Source organism: Cimex lectularius, unplaced genomic scaffold (assembly GCF_000648675.2).
Source record: "Cimex lectularius strain Harlan isolate CLEC.00 unplaced genomic scaffold, Clec_2.1 scaffold253, whole genome shotgun sequence".
NCBI classification, from domain to species: Eukaryota; Metazoa; Arthropoda; class Insecta; order Hemiptera; family Cimicidae; genus Cimex; species Cimex lectularius.
Genome location: NW_019392814.1, coordinates 132,371 through 149,013, shown reverse-complemented (window position 1 = coordinate 149,013; position 16,643 = coordinate 132,371). Strand labels below are relative to the sequence as shown.

The 16,643-nt window shown below is 35.5% G+C and overlaps 1 protein-coding gene across 3 annotated transcripts in view; it reads right to left on the bottom strand.

Moving 5' to 3' along the window:
- Positions 1-16,643, bottom strand: part of LOC106673046 — a 275,216-nt gene that overhangs the window by 127,246 nt on the left and 131,327 nt on the right. For 2 of the 3 annotated variants that reach the window (XM_014404963.2, XM_014404964.2), the window contains one exon: positions 2,755-2,791. The exons of the other annotated variant lie outside the window; for it this stretch is intronic. The gene's annotated coding sequence lies outside the window, so the exon portion shown is untranslated. The remainder of the gene's footprint in view (positions 1-2,754; positions 2,792-16,643) is intronic. 3 annotated transcript variants of the gene reach the window in all.

Genomic DNA, 16,643 nt, shown 5'->3' with positions numbered 1-16,643 from the left:
AGTGATAAAAAATTGACTTCCGTAGCTCTTGCTTTTGTAAAATCTATTTGTTCCTAGCAAATAAATTCCATGAGTTCCAAGGTTTCGATGAAGGTTTTATAAAAATATTACCCATCCTTTTCTTTTTTTCTTATACAACTCTCATTCAGACTGCTTATTGAATTTTATTTTCTATTTCTATAAATAATTACTCTAATACTGATAATTAGTCATTAAAATGATGTTCATTTTACAATTTAAATTCTGTTGACTGAATTATTAGTTATGAAGCATCAAGTTCGTTCCTTTGATTTATGGTAGGGCATCTCCTCAATAGTTACTATGCAAAGTGTTTTTAAGTGGGTATTCATTTTTCAACCAGTTCCGTATTGACTGAATTAATTATACAACGAAATGCCCAGTCAATTTTCAACGTTGTCAAATAATTCTGACGATTTGATAAGTATTTTTAAACCAAACTGTACGTTATAAATATTCAAGAGCGACAGGTAAAATGTAAAAAGGACATCATATGTCGGATGAGTTAGAAGAAAAATGTTAACTTTATGGCTTTTCCGTAAATATTATAAAAGAGAATATCAAAACTAATACATAACTTGGGAAAGTTTTTACTCGTTGTTACTTATACGTTTACTTATAATTTATATTAATGTTATTATTGTGACCTTCTTTCTGAGGTATTCAGTTGCCTTATATTTACCATTAGTATGCAAAATCAGCGTTCTTTAGGTTATAAAATATAGGCGCAGTAAGTTAACTAGATCATTGTCAGGTATTAAATGACTGAAGCTTTCTTATGACAACCCTCCTAAATCATTGACTAATTGTAAACACTTTCACTCTCTGATATCACGGAGCCACTGTCCCTTTCGATGTCGTTTAATATAAATTTATAATCGAATTACAGGGATAGTTTGAGATTGTTGCGATAATAATTAATGTATTAACGTCCGTTTTATACAAGAAAGATTTAAAAAAGCTCGTCCATATGGTATGAAACAATAAAATAATCATCGCAGACGAGAAAAAGCTTTTTCTTAATCTAAAACTGATGACAGTAATGATTGTCATAATTTCACAACTCTGCTTGAGTGTAAACAGTACAATGAGTCGTTTTTTGCGATTTCAGGAGCGATATATTGTAGTGTCTCTAAAACTTAGGCAAGGGGCTATTGAGACTTTTTAACACGACGCAACCAAGTGCCGTTATGATGCGCATATTGCAACGCAGTTCCTAACTGCGCTCGAACCGTAGCCACCTAATTATTTATTTTTAAGTCAGAAAAATTTATAAATATGTAATGGTATATTATTATTATTAATTTTTAAGGGCGTTTTAACGGCTAAGGTCATTTCACGCCCTAACATCCAAACCTTCTATCTTAGGTTAGCTATATCTCTTCTGAGTGATATAAAGCTCTGACTCCAAACATTCACTCGTAAACTAATTTATCCTATTGCCATCAAAGCTTTAATTTGTCTTTTTTCTTTTTAAAATTCTTAATTTGGAAGGCCAAATGTATGCAAAAATCCCATTTTAAATTACATATAAAATTTATTTCTGTTTCTTTTTTGATTAGAATTGTGAATTTTTGTTCCATAATTTAAACATTTCCCATAGGCTTGTATGGCTAATAATAATAATGAAGTCAGACTAGCAACAGTCTCAGCATGAGTATAGGCTCATCCTTGTCCTTTTATTCTTCCATTCAAATATGATACATAAATTAATTCTACATAACAATAATAAGAAACAAAACACAATAACACTTCTTTTCTTTATATATATATATATTTTTTTTTTTTTGAGGGAGCTATTTTTCTTATTTAAATTGCGATTTTAGGCATTGCAGTTCATTACCCCGCAATTTGTATTTTCTTCCATTGCATTTTTCCGCTCCGGCAGCCTCAAAAACCTCTGAAAAAAGAAATCATGCAACTCTCATTCAAACATTAGCAGGCATTCAATGGTATAACAATTTGGGAAAAGGCCTAAATCTCACTATAAATTCCAATAAATTTGAGAAAGCTGAAAAGTGCTTTTCGAAAGAAACACTGGGGACCCAGTAACTCCTGTAAATCACTCGAAAGGTTGAGCCTTTGCCTAAAGGGTTGTAAAGTGGGACAGTCTTGCAGACATGCAAGATAAAAACAAAACCCAAAAAAGACGTGTAGTTGGACGCAAAACAGATATGTTTTGCACGGCTTTTGGAACGCTGCAGAAATTTCTAGGAAATATGCTTTCTATACCGAATCGTCGACCGACGCTTCAGTCAAAACTGCTGTGTGTCATAGCCCTTACTTCGCACACGTCGGTTGCGCCTCATTATGCGACTTGCCTTGTAACCCTGGTGTTCGAGAAATAAATCGCTCCTAATGGATCTGGGACAGTACTGACGGGAAAGATGTCTCGGTAGCAATGTCTCTAAAATTTTTGCTCACAAGAATCCACAAATAACAGCGTACAGCTAGCAATTTGCAACTAGAAAAAGCCCTGGATTTGGTTTTAGTACAGGAAACCCAGATTATGGCCGAGCAGGCAGTTTTGTAAAACAAGAGTAACAGTTTGTTTGTTGTACCGGGGGCGTTGCGGCATCTTCATATTTTAATAATAATGTTGGTAAAAGCCAACACAGAAAATGGTGCCAAGCATTTCGGACATGACCAAACTACTAATGTTCATCGCCAATAAGTTAGACACGATAAAACATATTAATAACTCCTTAAAGTTATTTATTTACCAGAAGATCTTACCTTGGTCCGTTCTCTACAACGTCAGCGTATTAAAATCCTGCAAAAAATAAACGAAAACATTAGAAATATGTAGAGCTTTAAACTTGAAAAGTTACCTTGACTAAAATAGGTCGGGTAACGTTGTAATGATTTATTACATATTACAAAGGTAAGTATCGGTAAGTCAAACAACTTTACAGTACTTTTTAATGTTCTGTCTTCTAACTCGAATCCTACCCAAGCTACGTCCCTGGAGCTTATCGAAGACTGGTGGAAAACGTGGAGGACAAAACTGAATGAATAAAAATGTACTCGGTGTGCGTTCACATTGAAAAAACTGTACATTAACCTTGTGGTTAAATACCTCTTTGTAGAGATACAGATTTCCACTCAAGTCAAATACTTAGACTATATCTAGACAGCAGAGTGATGTGTAAACCCCGCACAAGACTTAAAAGACAACAACTTAACACAAGACTTAGACAACTCCGAAAACTTCTAAGGACCAAAATCCATCTTCACCGTCAAGACTCACCTAACGTTATACAAGACTTTACTGCCACCCTTTTGGGCACCAGTGGAACTGTGGGGTTTTGCCAAACCATCGAATATCCAAGCGTACCAATCTTTCCAAACAAAAGCGCTCAGGCAAATCGTCAAAGCTCTTAACTATGTCACTCACTATCCATGACGACCTTAAAATCCCTTTTGTCAAGTAATTGATCCGTTCCCGATTCGAAAGGTTTCACACCAACCTCTTTCTATTCCAATCACGAGCGGGATTTGAACCTTGCCGAAGATCATGGGTTCTAATCCCGCTATGGACACTAATTTCCCATGCCAAACCACAAACCTTAGATAAAAAGAATAATTAATTTAACAATTAATATGTTCAATTATGACAACTAAACAAATATGATTTAATTTGTAACATAAACAAATCTGTATAGGCTATAAATAAATAAAAAATATATAATCAATATATTTAACNTCACACACACTTGCAGCCTCTCAGAGTCGATCGTAAGTAGTCTAAAAATATTGAGGTAGATCGCCTGCAGTTCAAGTTTGAGCACCCCTGCTATATGTTAAAAGTTAACATCATAATTATGTTAACATCACATGTTAACATCATAACTATGTTAACGTGACAAATCATGATTAAATGCTGCAATCTCAGAGCATTTCATTAAATTAATTGAACGCGATATAAATCGATTAATCGAACCCAAAATCCCTATAAATTGGATATACCGATATCAACGGGATACGTAAATGATTAAATATAAATAAATTCATCCATAATAATGATGTTGAATATAAGACAAAAAGATTACAAACTGGTGGAGAACGGATTTTTTTATACCAGCAACTTTATAAATTGGTCCAAGGTAAAAAAGTTATTCCCTACGCACAAATAGAGTTTAGGAAGGTAAGAGGCTCTTCGGGTGCAATTTTTTACCTTTTCTTCGTCGGCAAATTTACTGCTCGGATATATCATATTTCTTGATTTTAAAAGACCTTTCCGTATTTCGGGAGGTTGATTGATTATTTTATAACATTATATAAATAAATCTCCCTCCTTGGAATCAACCAATTATACTATTTATAGTGCCAATAAACTTCAATCTAGGGGAGGGCAACTCACGTATTACAAATTTTTACCAACACCGTAGTTAGCTGGTTTAATAAAAACTTGACAGTAATGTTTTTTTATTTACATAATTTTTTAATGTTTGACCATATCGATAATCCCATATTACGTTCGGCATTTGTCATTGTGTCAAAAAAGAAGTCTGAAACGTCGATTAGCGTATATACAATGAAAACAGGCCTACTAGAGTGATCAGGTACGATCAAATCGCAAATTGTAAATCAAATTTAAATAAATGATTTAAAAATTATCGAATCAACAGAAAAGTATCAAAATATGATGAAAATAATTTATTCACTTCATAAAAGCTCTGACATTTTGAAACTTATGAAAATTTTAAAAATATAATATTCATATAAACGGTATCAACGTTGACTTCAGAGTACCCCTAGGTTTCCTCAAAAACTTCTAAGCCTACCAAAAAATTACGTGATTTTTAGTATAAATTCTACTTTAAAACATTGCAATAGTTACAGTTTTTTTATTTTTTCTTCGTTGTTTTCTTTCTCTTGTTAAAGTTTGTTTAATTTATGTTATTTTAGGCTTTTTCTTGAAGGTATATTTAAAAAAAATTGCTCCATCGTTTTGTCTTGTACAATGTCTCAAGTACAATTTTCAATTTTTGGAAAAAAAACTTTTTTAATTTAACATTATTATTTTTCTTAAATATATATACGTTTATACTTTTTTGATAGGGGCATCCGACAGCTTGGTCATTTCAGCACACACTCGATACATAATCACATTCATACCTATATACATTGATCGCACTCATACTGTTTGGTAGAAGGAGTACTCGATATTCTTCCATCTACCTGTTCACTACAATAAACTACTACTACTCTCTACTTTCGATTCGATGGGGTACTTTAAAAGTTTTCCGCCGTAGATCCAAATCACGCACGCAACATGAGGGGCGATGGAGATGCTACGTCACCATTAGCCCCTCCCCATTCACACCAACATACAATGATTAAACTCATTCTGTTTGGTAGATGGAGTACTCGATATTCCTCCATCTACCTCTCCCCTATAATAAACTAATCTGGATTGGGGTCGATGGAGTATTTTTATAAAATGTCCGCCATCGGCCAAAGTCATACACACAGCCTGAGAGGCGAAGGAGAAGCTACTTCGCCATCAGCCCCTCCCCATTCACACCAATAAATACATTCACTCATACAAGACTCAGAAACACAAAACACATAGGCACGACTATGTGGGACACATCGAGCAACCTTTCTCTCCATAACGGACACCTGCGGGGGGATTGACCCACCAGCAAGTGCCCATGTGTCCACCGAGTATGACCTATTCTTAATCTGGTAGGAATTATTCCTTCTTTACGGCTTAGATCCTCGGGGGCCATCTGCAGGTCGTGCACTGAACACGAAGGAGCCTCTCGGATGACCCTGCCCACTGAAGCAGCCATTTATCCCTTATCATCTTTTTTACAGCTCGTTTAGCGTCAGAGGGCCTGAGTGCGATGGTCCGGTCGGGAGGGTGAGAAGTTCAGGCTTTCGCCGCCGATTCTGCGCGTTCGTTACCATCCAGGCCGACGTGTCCAGGACCGAGACAACAACCACCGTTTTTCCGAGGCGCTCCAATTCGGCATATCTTTATAGCAAGAGTACGATCAGAGTGTCTACAGAGAATCCGTCACGCAGATCGCAAACAGCGCTGAGAGAGTCGGTACCCAGAGGAAGGCTGAACCCTCCTCGGTCCGCACCGCCACGAGTACCGACATTTTTATTAGGGTCTCCCTATCCGCTCCCCACCTTAAGTGACCAACAAACTCCAACAGTGCGAGGGTTTTCCTGCTCATGACCTCAGTGGCGTCGATGTGTGGCTGCCATCTCAATTTCTCATCTCGGTCAAATAGGAGACCGAGGAACCTCACCGTCTCAACGTACCGTACGGGTATGCCCCCCCCCCAGACAGTGGTGAGGGGGACTATGCGCCCTCCTCAGTCTGCAGAAGTGGACGCACACCGTTTTCGACGTTGAGAAAGCAAATCCGGTTTCCTCAGCTCTTGCAGCCACTACGTCTATCGCCGATTGCATCCTACCGCCAACCTCCGCCAGATTCTTTCCTGAATGGTTTATAGGTTGGTTATTATTTTATCATTAATATACATACGCCTCCTTTTTTAAATTTATGTGCATAATATCGCAGGTTTTAAATCTGTTTTCTTGTAAACTAGTACAATAAAATTCTGAATTATATGTGAATGCTTTTTAAATTTGTATTTATTTAATTTATTGAGCTATGGAGCAACCATCTTCGCGAAGCACAATAAGTTGCATAGATAAAGAGGTAATATAAAAGAATATGAAAAAACGAAAAGAAGGGTGGAGAAGCATTACAGTGATAGGCAATCCTAAATCAGAAATGATCACTTAATCACTCGCATTCTGAGAGCATGCCTCTGTGTCTGTCTTTTGTACGTGGGGATTAGAGTGGGATTGGAGGTTAGTGTGGGATGTTTTGTAGCTGGATTTTTCAACTTGTTTAATAAAAGGTACACGTAGGTCATTATGGATGGTGATATTGAAAACGCGTTGACAATGGATGTAAAGATCCCTTAACTAATAGTTTTATGCCATATGTCCATATTAGTTTTAGCATTGTTGTATGAGAGTATTTTGTTGTCAAGGGAGGGTTTAGATCTGTTGTCTAATAGTTGTTTAAGTAATCGATATCGTCGGTTCAGTTCTTTCCTTTTAAGCCGTGCATGGGGATTGAAGGTGAGTTTTTGTTAAGATAGAGCCCTAGGTAGTGGTTGAGTTTCCGGTCGGAAGGGAAGTGTTTTTATAATAGATTGGAGGTAGTGTGATGCAACGGAGGGTGAAGGTTATGTTTTGGGAATTTGTGGGGTTGCTTCGCTATTTTTTGTACTATTTTTAAAAGAATAAATAAAAGAATAAATATCTAGCTGTGTCTGAAGCGTTAGAAGTTGGCGTTAGGGGACAGAAAGGCAAATGTCATCAATGTATGTTAGAATAATGGTAACAAGGCTATACACGATATCAACAGTGTATACAGAGTACAGCAATGGATAGGACTATACTCTGATGAACGTAGTTCACCTTTCACAAAGGAGAATAAGATGAAAGCACCTGTCGGCCAGGTAGGATGGGAGGTAAAGAACGACATTTTCATTCGATGAGGTTACAATAGATTTGTAGGTAGCGTGATGACGTAGGGTGAAGGTTATTTTGATAGTTTGTGATGTTGAGTTTGTTGCGCTATTATTTGAACCATTATTCAATGGAATATAGATATGTCTGGAGGGTTCAATGAGCTATGACAGTGACATCAGCGTTAGATATTTGAAAAACTAGCAAAGATTAACTTTAAAAAATCTATTAATTGGAAAGCTTTAATCCTCAACTTTGTATATAAATAATTAGTTTAAGGGTTGATATACGAGTTCTCAACACTTTATCACTAGTCAGAAATACAGTAGTGTTAATTGATATCATAATGTTTGCATTTTCTGGACAAACAAATATCGTAACATGTCACGAACATACAGAGCTTTAAAAAATTCTGTTTGCAGAACTGACACCATTAATATTCAACGCCCGTCGGAGCCATGGGGAAAATTTTGCAATCTACCCTACCCTACAATCATCATATCTATGCCTGCTTAGGCCGGTCCCAATGGCATTCATTTCAATTCAAAAATATCACCCCCCGCATTTTCATATTAAATCTTTGATGGAAAATGCCCTGATATATATGTATATATATTTATTCTTTAATGTGTGATATAAACAAATACCGCTCAAAACGTATGAGAACGTTTATGTAGCCAAAAAATCTTATTAAAAACTATTGGTCAAATATTTAACACCAAATACTAAATTCCTCAATTGAGTGGTATATAAGACAACGCCTAAAGACAATAGGAAAGAGAAAGAGGTTAGTACTATGAGCCAGATAATCATAGCTATTCATAGGCAATTATTAATCACGTAATAATAAGAATAACTCGTTTTGGTAGGCTTAATAACTTTCCCTTGAAACAATGTGCATGAACGATCACAATATTTTTATCCATCATTATCAAAACGAATCTAAGGAACACTTCTTATGCTCATGGATATCAGATGCTTCGTCAAAAGCCAAGGAATTTTTTACGAAACGTGTTTGTAGATAGAAAGTATAAATGATGGGGTGAGTGATGAGTTCAATCCTTTTTAAAAAAGATGGTTCCTTCTCACATTAAGTTAAAAGTTAATTAAGTTAAAAGATGGTTCCTACTCACATTAAGTTAAAAGTTAATTAAGTTAAAAGGTGTTTCCTACTCACATTAAGTTAAAAGTTAATTAAGTTAAAAGATGGTTCCTACTCACATTAAGTTAAAAGTTAATTAAGTTAAAAGATGGTTCCTACTCACTTAATGTGAGTAGGAACCATCTTTTTTAAAAAGGATTGTCTGTAGATTGTTTTCACCAAATTGTTCTGAAATGACAGTATTTCATGATAAGGAAAACCTCAAATTAGAGCACTTATTTTTTATAAAGTCTTATTACCTAGTATGAAATCTCCTGGAATAGACCTCATTGTTCACCTCTACAAACACTGCCTTCCTAGAGAAGATACTGTTTATCTACCACGTGTATATAATGCAATAATAATTCATAAGACACATTTTACCGGCAAATGGAAACATTCATCAACTATCAGCATCAACCCTTGAAGAAAACAGGGACGTCCACACTTATCGACCTATTTTAGTTTGCTAATCTTATGGAAACTTTATTTTGTTTCAGGTTCCATCATTCTTGCTTACATCATCAAATGGCAAATTCTTAGTGATTGTCGTAGGGGAGAACTCTTTTGAATAGGAATTTTTCGTATAAAAATAGGCTTTAAAAATTAGACATTTATAAGTAAATTGACCAATATGTACAGTACATAATATTATTTTTAGGTCTAACTTCTACTCTCAGATGAGAGTAAATTTAATATTTTTCGCCCTGATGGAATAACCAGGGTCGAACATAGGTCATTCGATATCCAATTTTCATTTTGAAAAAAAGTTCAATAAAATATTAAAAACAGCTATATGAATAGTTTATAATGTTTATATGTTTGCTATTACCGTAGAGAAATTGACACTTTACGAAAACTAATTTGTATTGGATTGTGATTATGTAAAAAAATGTATTTATTCTTTTATCGTAAGATTCATAACATTGTCCCTCCACTTTCCTTGTTACTAAACTAAAAAAATTGAGACAAAGTAACATGAAGTTAATACAAAGCACGAAAATACTGTAAGATTAGAATTTACTAATACTTTTTGACACACTGTATGAAATAATATTTTTGTTCTTGGTTTTCACATCTATAAAACAATTACAACGGTAAACATACTGTCAGGAAAAAATTGACATGAATAACATGTGAGGAGAAGTCGCCCAGTGGTGTGCCTTCTATAGAAGAAATAAACAATGATTTCACTATTTCAATTTTCTTTGTCATTACGTATCTCGTGGCAATCGGCGTTTCAGTGGCGGTGATAATTATGTGGGTTGGTAGTGGAACTGAGCTGACGGAACTTGGTACGTTGGGATGTGTGGAAAGAGATGGATGGACTTTTTATAATAGGTTTTCACTACTTCTCGAACAAAGGGAATATAAGGTCTTCGTTTAGGGCGAAGTTTGATATATAAAAAGGAGGGTTAACAATGTATTTTCTTAGGACTTTTGATTGGAATCTTTGGATGCGTTGTCAGTTGAAATGCTTAGTTGATACCCAGAGTTCAATACCATAAGTCCACATAGGCTTGAGAATCATTGTGTTTATCAATCTTATGTAATTAAGTGGACGTTCGAATCGAATAGTGGTGATGACGGTTCGGTTTAGTTCATTCGTTTTATTCTTGTGTGCGGATTCTAAGTAAGTCGTTTGTCCAGGTGACATCCCAAGCAACGTCCGACAGATGGGCAATGAAATTTCGTTTAATTAAACAGTGGTTACTCTGTGTGTGAAGGTAATTATTTGACTCTTCGTTGCATTTATTTAAGTCTACACATTTTGAACCAAACGACGAGACAAACTGTTTTGAAGATTTCTGTATTCGTTGACAAGACTGTATGCGGGGAATGAACGTTTTAACGTTAATTATTAACTTTAAAGTAGTAAATAAAAAGTACTATACATATAGCATTGTTAATAACTAAATAATATATATGCACAGGTCTAATAGAAAAGTTTTAATTAGAACAAAAAGCAATACAACAGCTAAACAATGCAACACCTTGAATAAGCTGGGATTTAAGAATAAAGCGGCTCAGCACAAATAAGGGCAATGAGAATTTTTTTGTCGAGCCAAGGACCGCCGACAACAGGACCCTTTGAGGATAAGACAGCAATTTGTGTACAATTAATTCGAGATTTCCTCCTGCTGTACATATAACAATCAAACTGAGTTGTAAGATGTTAATATGGTGGAAGGGTAATGCGAAGCGGGAGCCATTTAAGCCGAGGGTAGTTGTAAATTAAGACGGGGCTGTAAGCCAGCTCCGCTAATATGGGTCCTCTCTTCCCCTGATAGTCCACTGGTTTACATGGCCACTTACAATCACAAAGTGGCTCGGGGTTCCTGTTAAAATTACCCTTAATACGAATGGCCCTTGGCCAAAGAAATGGTTTTCGGGCAATCCTAATTATCGAAACCTTCGACGAGGAAAGCAGTTATTTCATACCTCTAATGGTAATTACCTTTATAGTTTTCTTTCAATTTCTGACTCGAAGTTATTTTCAACTCCAACTGTGATTTCCGAGACTACTATGAAGTCATTACGAAAAAACCTCCTGGAATCATGGTTTTATTAAGCGAATGACTGCGGACTTCACTAATCCCTTCGCAATCACATTCCTCTCTGTTCCTTGTTAGAACCCATTTGGCATATGCCAGTGTTGTTTGGTTCATTGGCAATAGATGTGATATGGACAGAAGGAGTAAAACAGTACAATATTCAGTCTTCAAATCTGGTTATCATCAGGTGAGAGATTTGTCGTAGTGCGATAAACTTAAAGCGATTGGGCTGGATACTTTAAACAAGCATAGAGTTTATGTTTCGCTCACTTTTAGCTGTAGGGTTCCTATTAGTGTAATTGATGCGCCTAAGGTTGTCTTCTTTCATTTTTTTTCCACCGAATCGGTACTTAAGAAATGTTAACCTCTTTCCTGTTTCCATAGAACTAGTTACAGGTCTTCCACTTAACAGCAATAAGTTCCATAGATTGCAGGGAGACATAACAATAAAGCCATTCATAAACTAAATCATTGAATGACTGTAATTACTCTCACTCTCTGAGAGGAGGTCACTTGACAATATGTCTCTTCAGAAGTCGAGGAGGATTACTGTGAAAAGAAAAGAAGGAAAATGGTTATACGGTGAGGATTAGAATGGATTATTTGTCTGGTTCTTGCAAAACCTTGTAAAAAATTTCAGGTTGAGTTATGCAATGAAGGATGAAGGTTATGGTTTGGGAATTGTGGTGTTGATTTGCCATATATTTAACAATTGGCCAAGGTAAGGTGTGCCTGGAGGATTCGCAGAGCTGTAATGACTTGGAGGATAAAATGGCAGTGTCATCAGTATAGGTTAGGGTTATGTTGTAAGGACGAGGAACGATATGAACCGCATATACTGAGTACAGGTAATGAACTTAGGACGATACATTGAGGAACCCGCGCCCTCCTTATACAAAGGAGTGTAAAATTCTACGACCATACTCTAAAATACCGTAGGTTCATGGTAATTAATTTCACTTTATTGGGCTGGTTAATACTTACAGATGAACTTTGTCTATGATTTTGCATGAATCTTTTTATTTATATAACATTGATTTATGTTTTTTAATTTTCGAAATGAATAAACATTAAATGTAATAATCTATGTTATCCTAAATTTTTATATTAAAAATCATATGGCCAATTTTGAAAGCAAAGAAAACATTAAGTTCTTCCGAGAAATGAAACTCTTCATCAAGTTTTTGAAAGTACTTTAAATTTAACTGTGTTAATAAAATATGAACATAAAGTTACACTAATAAAACTTACGGTTTCATGTGTAATGAAATTAAAACTGGAATTTACAGAGAACCAGATCAAACATGTTAATAAATGTTCTGTCTTGTTTGATCGAATGCTCTAGAGAGGAACTGAGCGATTTCCGTAATATTTTTTAATACAAAATTATCATATTTTAATGTGATGACTAATTAAATTTGAGAAAACGTGTAACAGAAGAATTATTTGCGGGATAACATATCCTACATTTGTATATAGAAATGATATGTCAGACAATTATTTCGAAACGAACAAATAGAAATTAGTCCATTGGGCGGCACAGGTGTCAACTTGGAAATTTTGAAATTCCTAATTTTACATAGCTAGCTGGATTCCAGTTACGTTTTACAACGAGAATGCTAATAGTCGAAATATGAAAGGTGTGTTTTCATCCCTAATTTGCGTCAGATAAACATGGAATGCAGCTAAACTTGAATATAGCGTTTACTTTTCTTGTTTGTTTGAACACAGTTTTACCAAATTGGCACGTTATAATGTGTTTTTATTATTCAGTTGATTAAAAAGTATTAAAACCCTCTCGTGGTTACTTTATCCCCACAAAATTGGGGGTCCGTCCGTTTATTTTTCGTCCGTTCATTCGTTCATGCGGTAGAAAACAACGTTTTATGTAGAGTTACCTCGGGACGAGTATGAAAATGCCGAAACAATAGCGTGAAAACTATGACGTAATATGTGATGGCTACAATAAGCTACCTTTTGCTTAGAGAAATAGAAGACTTGCTTAAAATTTACAGACGTTCTAAAAAGTTTTAATGTGTTATCTGACTTCGAAGATAAGGATATTCTAAGCCAGGGGAATGAACAACTAAAACTGATTTAAATCCGTCCTTCTACGGCTCGTATTTTCGTGAAATATGAGAAGTGCACAAATTCATGGGAAGGAAAAATGCCCTCCACAAACAGTTCCACGCGAAAATGTATAGTAAAAAGGTACATGAGATTTTGATGGAAGTAAAGCCGAGAAAAGGTGAGTCACTTATTGCGTACAGAATGTTAGAAATTTCAAGGCAAGGGGACGTAGTACTTCAATGCATTTTAAATATGTAATCCAAAAATTCAACCCTGGAGAAAGGCCATTTTATTACGTCCTACAAGACGGTGGCCCCGCTCACAACAGTCGAGTCGTTTCCAATTACTTGGACATGAACCATGCAGGGAGATAGATTGGCATATAAGGTCCTATTTCGATTTGAAGCCCCTTGGATTATTTTCTTTGGGGGGCATTGCAGAATCGAGTGTACGCCAATCCATCTCCAGTATTGTCTGTCCAAGTATTAGAACAACGGATTCTTGTGGCTTGCAGAGAAATCCGCCCAGAAATAACAGAAAAGGCCACAAATGAAGAATTCTTGAAACTTGCAGAGCTCTGCGCAGGGGCGTATTTGAGCATTTATTCCTTCCACGCGACACGTTATTCCTAGCAAATATATACAGGGTCTGTCATTTTTGACGCACCATTGGAAAATCAACGTGGGTGCGTTTAAATCTGACTCGAGGCTTATTTCCTTTGATTAATACGTTAAAAAAAGGAAGTGAGTCAATTTTCGGTGCACTATAGGAAAATCAACGTTGGTGCGTCTAATATCACTCGGCACATTTTATTTTGTTCGTCTCGTACCAAAAAATAGGCGAGTCACTTTGCGACGCACCATTTGTTACAAATTAGCAGGTTGGAATGAAAATGAACAAAACCAATATTATTAAAACATTCAAACACAATGTAAAAATTTTTTAAAAAATTCTTCACAAATTAATTTGATTAAGGTTGAAGAGTATTTTTTTCGTCCGATCATCGTTTTACGATAGACTAGGCAGCAAATGGAGGTCTGTTTGAACAATTATTATAATGACATTTATTTAATTTTTTTACTTTACCATAAAAAAATACTCTTAAACTTTAATCAAATAAATTTGTGAAGAATAATGTTTTGAATAATGTTTTAATAATATTGGTTTTGTTTATCCTTACTCCTTCCAACCTACTAAAACTAATTTGTAACAAATGGTACGTCGCAAAGTGACTCGCCTATTTTTTGGTACGAGACGAACAAAATAAAATGTGCCGAGTGATATTAGACGCACCAACGTTGATTTTCCTGTGGTGCACCGAAAATTGACTCACTTTTTTTTATTAACGTATTAATCAAAGGAAATAAGCTTCGAGTCAGATTTAAACTTATCCACGTTGATTTTCCCAATGGTGCGTCAAAAAATGACTCACCCTGTATATATATATGCCGCTCGTGACACTAGTTTTTCAACTAAACCATGCACTGCATAAAAACGAAATTAATAGTAGAAAAAATAAATTATTTACTGTCGTGCTATATTGTAATTTTAAATTTTGTGGAACAATCTGGAAAGCTGAGTTGTCCGGAGAAAATGTTTTATTTACTAATGGTTGTCCTGTCACGTCGACCTCAGTGCGCCTTTTTCTTTCAATAACCAAAAAAAAATCATTAGGCCTTTTCACAGAAACAACAATTTTTCTCTATTTGTGGTATAAATAATGGATATGCTTTCATAAAACAGGTATAACATTTATAAGTTGAAATAATTTTGATTTTGTATTGCCTGGGCAGGGGATACAGCAAAAAAATACTTAAGTTAACGTGACGCATTGTATAATTTATGCTGTCACTGGTTATAACTCATTACGAATTGTTTGGCCTCCCCACACTCCCCTGCGTAGCGAATTGTCCCAATCAACAGTTATTCATGTTGGTGAATAGTTGTTAGTCGAAACGTAAATCAACCATGTCATGGAGGTGTCCATATTTCAACCAACTTCCGTTGTAATATGCAAATTATACGCTCATTGAATTAACTTATTAATAACGTTTTTGCCCTACGGAATTGTCGGCTATCGACTACGACCTTTGTGAAGCAAATAGGTCATAAGTTAGAAATAAATAAAAGACAATAGAGGAATAGAGGAGTATTTGCATAAGAGATAGGTGGGTACGTAGAGGGACAGATAGATAGACAAATAGAAATAAATCTAGTGAGATAGATAGACCGGATTGTCTTCCAGTTTGACTAACTTCTTTAGGGACTTGTAGGATTAAAAGAGAATAATGATTATTCCATTCCGGCTTTAGAAAAGCTATCCTTAGATAATTCAGCACTTTCGGTTAGCATGTAGTTTTAGTTAATACTAGGTTTATTCTCCATTTTTATATTAAAAATAATAAGGTGAATTAAAAAAAAAACAGGCTAATTTCGTAGAGTATTCTCGGGGAGTGAATGTGACTAGACTTGTGTTGTGTGTGACAGGATATCGGCGCGGATTTGTCGGAATATCCAATACCACGACGCGAACGACAGCTACCTTGTTGGGAAGCCGCGGCGTGTTTTTAGAAGTGGGAAGCGTGAAAATCCTTGTGTCATATGTTTTTCTTGTTTTCTCAATACTAATTTGACAACATGAGGTACGTTCAAAAGTTAGCAAGCTAAGAAAACAGGACACAAAATGTGAGAGAGTCAGAGACAAAGATGTGTGAAAGAAAGAAAAGAGGAAAACAAAACAAAGAATTTTGCTTTTAAAACGCAGAGAGCTGACGATGACCACTTGATTGTCGGCCCATAAATAACACAATAACACATATATACTACGTTTCTCCCACATTCATACAGCTTTCTTCCACCCAATAAAGCGGCTTATCACTGAATTAATCCTTTTACAAAATGGAACGTTAGAAATGATGAATGACGGAGTGAGTGAGGTGTTCAAACCTTTTTTTAAAAGATAGTTCCTACTCACAGTAAGTTGTTTTGCAACGATCCGGATTTCGAGCCCTTTAGCTCATCATCAGGTTGAAGGATTTCTACAACCACGTCTATCGACATGAATTGCAAAAGTGAACCCGCCGATACCCCCGCCAACGCGACGTTCCAATGAGAATAGGTTGCTAGTTAAAAGAATACAAAAATTAACTTTAAACGAATCAACATTAGGACTCAGCCACCCCACCATAAATGAATCATTAGGTTTCCGTTGTTTGACATGTATTGGTGAATTATCGGAAAAATTAGTAAAAATTTTAAACAAGAAGGTTTTAGAATAGCTTTTAGAAGTACGAGTCCACTTAAAAACACCCTCTCAAAACCTAAAGTCAAGGTAGACAACTTGGCGAAAA